Here is a 3,502-nt window from a genome sequence, read left to right as displayed (position 1 = left end):
AGAGAGAGAGAGAGAGAGAGAGAGAGAGAGAGAGAGAGAGAGAGAGAGAGAGCACACAGGAGCTATATATAACCTTCAAAGACCTTCCCCTAGTGAGCTACCTCCACCAGCCAGAGTCCTCAAGGCTTCACAGCCCTTTAGAACAGCATAACTCAACCCAGGAACAGGCATTCAAAACAAGAGTCCCTGGGGACATTCCAGACTCACATCATCACCCTGGGGCTTTGCTCTACTAGCTGGACAACTCCAGCAGATCCCATTTGTCCAGGTACCTAGCCCACTCACCAGAGCAAGAATGGGGGTCCTAGCAACCACTTCCCTTGACTACCAGACCTCTAGTCTCCCACTGTACAAGAGGAAAAACTGAGGCTGAGAAACCTGAGCAGAGTTGTTCAGTAAGTTAGAGGTAGGACTGGAAACTGGTCTAGGTTCCTAGCCACGCTCTCCCAGTCCTTCTGAAGAATGGCTGCAGCTGGGGGTGCAGCACACAGTAGAGCCAGGCTACTAGTTCATTTTCTGTTGCCATCACACAATATTCAGACTGGATGAGTAAAGGGGAAAGGGGCTTATTTTGGGCTATGGTTTTAGAGATCCAGTTATATTCAGTGATGACCTTCTTGCTGGGAGAATCCCGAGGTGGTACAAGGTGTCACATAACAAGAGACAGGGAACATGTATGTGTGTCTTCTGGGCTTTCGTCCTTTTATGAACACCAGGATAGAATGATGGGAACTCCAGGCTAATGACTTCACCGAATCCTAGCCACATCCAGCTGTCCTACTCTGTACCCCATAGCTGAATTAAGTTTCCACTTTAATACCTCACAGTGGAGACTAGACTTCAGTACCTGAAATAGGGGTGGGGGGCACATCCCATCTGAGTCAGAATGTCTAAGCTGGAGAGGGCCCAGCCCAGAAATTTCTGTTCTTTCCCAGCTCTGGGCCTCTGACATGTTTGTAGGAGAGCTCACAGAAACCTCCTGAGAATGCTATTTACTGTCACAAGCTCTTTACGTTGCATTTAAAAGAGCTCTTGTGTTACCTTACATATGTGTCTATGTATACATACAGAAAACTATTTATAATTTGTATCCATTACAGCCGGGCAGTGGTGGCACACGCCTTTAATCCCAGCACTTGGAAGGCAGAGGCAGGCGGATTTCTGAGTTCGAGAGTTCGAGGCTAGCCTGGTCTACAGAGTGAGTTCCAGGACAGCCAGGGCTACACAGAGAAACCCTGTCTCGAAAAACCAAACCAAAAAAAAAATATGTATCCATTACAATATATGGTATGAAAACCAGCTCCCATAGCCCAGCACCTATCTTGGGATCAGAAGTTTCCTGTTAATCTTGCCCATGTCTGAACGGTTCTTATTTTGCCCTCTTGTCTCTCTCAGAGGTGAGCACAACTCAGATATTGGTGTTTTCATTTCCTCGCTGTTTTGTAATCATTTATGCACATAAGCATATATTGTACAGCTATATACTATCTGCTTATTTACATCTGACCTTCAGAAAAGTATTATCAAGCTGTTCACTCAATGTTACCATTAGAATTTATCCCTATTGATACTTGTAGCTTACTCCACTCATTTTCCATGCTGTCTAGTATTTTGTTTCAGGAAACATTACATAGTATTTATTCTTTTGGTGATGGGAATTGCCGGCTGGATAGCATAGTGTGTGATTATAGAACCTGATTTGTGTTGTGTCCTCCCAACTCTGCTCCAAGGGATCCTATCGCGCCCCCTCCTGGTGGAGTCAGATAGTGCCCCCCTGAAGAATTTACACAGGCGGGGCTTGTCGGACTAGGCTGGATGAGAGTGACTAATGAGAAGTATATGATCCTGGAAAAGCCTAGAGGTCTGAAGCTGGCCAGTGGGACGCCTGTGCTTCAAGACTGGTCCCTGAGGAACTCCACTCCAACCTCTCATCTTCCTGCCACAGAAGCCCATCTGTGCATAAAGCCTTCTCTTCTGTGCCTTTTCTGCCTCTGCAACCCCCTCCTGTTCCTTGGTCTTTGCCTCTGATCTCTTTAGCTGAAGGGATTCAAATCTCCTTCCTGAAGGTGGCTACCCTGCTCAGATCTTTAGTCTGTGACCCTTTTGCTTGCTCAGAATCCTGAATTTACTGAAAGCCACGCCTCGGTGTGGGACTAGAGATGACCAGAGCCCTCAGCTGGGCGGTTATCAGCTCATGTGCCCCTTCCTAGGTTCTCTCTGTGTGCATTTTGATTTATGTAGCTCACACTCCAGATTGCATCTGAAGTTTTGTTGTTTTTGAGACAAGGCCTCTTGCATTGTCAGCTCAAACTGACCTGGAACTTATTATAAAGCCCAGGTTGAACTTAAAGCTTTTTTTTATGTTTATTTTATTCATTTTTTTGTATATGAGTACACTGTTGCTGTCTTCAGACAAACCATAAGAGGGCATTGGATTCCATCACAGATGGTTGTGAGTCACCATGTGGTTGCTGGGAATTGAACTCAGGACCCCTGGAAGAGCAGTCAGTGCTCTTAACCGCTGAGCCATCTCTCTAGCCCTTAAAACTTTTTAAAATGTTTTTTTGAGACAGGGTTTCTCTGTGTATAGCTCTGGCTGTCCTAGAACTCACTTTGTAGACCAGGATGCAGAGATCTGCCTGCCTCTGCACTAAAAGTGTATGCAACAGTTTTTATATTAATTAATTATTCAATTAATTGAGTGAGAGGGGGAGAGAGAGAGAGACAGAGACAGAGAGAGAGAGACAGAGAGAGAGTGTGTGTGTATCTGAGGATAGTTTTGAGGAGTCCATTCCCTTTTTCTACCTATGGGCATGAGGACCATCTCAGCTTATCAGACTTGGAGAAAAGTGCCTCTTACCCACTAAGTCATTTCTTTTGCCTCTCAGGTAGTTTTGAACTCATGAAGATCTGTGTGCCTCAGTTTCTCAAATGCTGTGTCTGATTTTTTAAAAAGACGTTTCACCCATCAAGTTGCTTCATATCACCACCTATTTGTTGTTTGTTTTAAGAACAGGCTTATTTAGCTCAAGGCGGCCTCAAAATCACTATGTAGTCAAGGTTGGCCTTGAACTCCCCATCCTGGTGCCTCCACCTCCAAGAGCTGGGAGGTTCATTATCCATATTAATGGTCATACATGGTTCCATCACACATCTTAAGGAATTAGTGTGTGCAGATGGTCCTTGGCTTATGATGGGATGTCATCTGGGAAAAGGCTGATGACACACTCTCATCCACAGTATACAGTGCAGTGCGGGCCTTGCTGGCTCCATAGCAGCTACACTGCCTCATGCTGTTCTTTCTCTTCTTGATCACATGGCTGGTATCCTAGCCCTGAGAAAGACCAAAATGTGGTATTAAAGGTGTGGTTTCTGCTGAGGACTTGGTAGTAAGGTTTAAGTGACAGAAATAATCCAAAACAGCTTTGGTGGGTTGGGGGGAGAGAGAGAGGGAGAGAGAGAGAGAGAGAGAGAGAGAGAGAGAGAGAGAGAGAGAGAGAGA

This window comes from Grammomys surdaster, unplaced genomic scaffold (assembly GCF_004785775.1).
Source record: "Grammomys surdaster isolate TR1022 unplaced genomic scaffold, NIH_TR_1.0 199, whole genome shotgun sequence".
Taxonomy (NCBI): Eukaryota; Metazoa; Chordata; class Mammalia; order Rodentia; family Muridae; genus Grammomys; species Grammomys surdaster.
Note: the sequence above shows the minus strand (reverse complement) of the source record.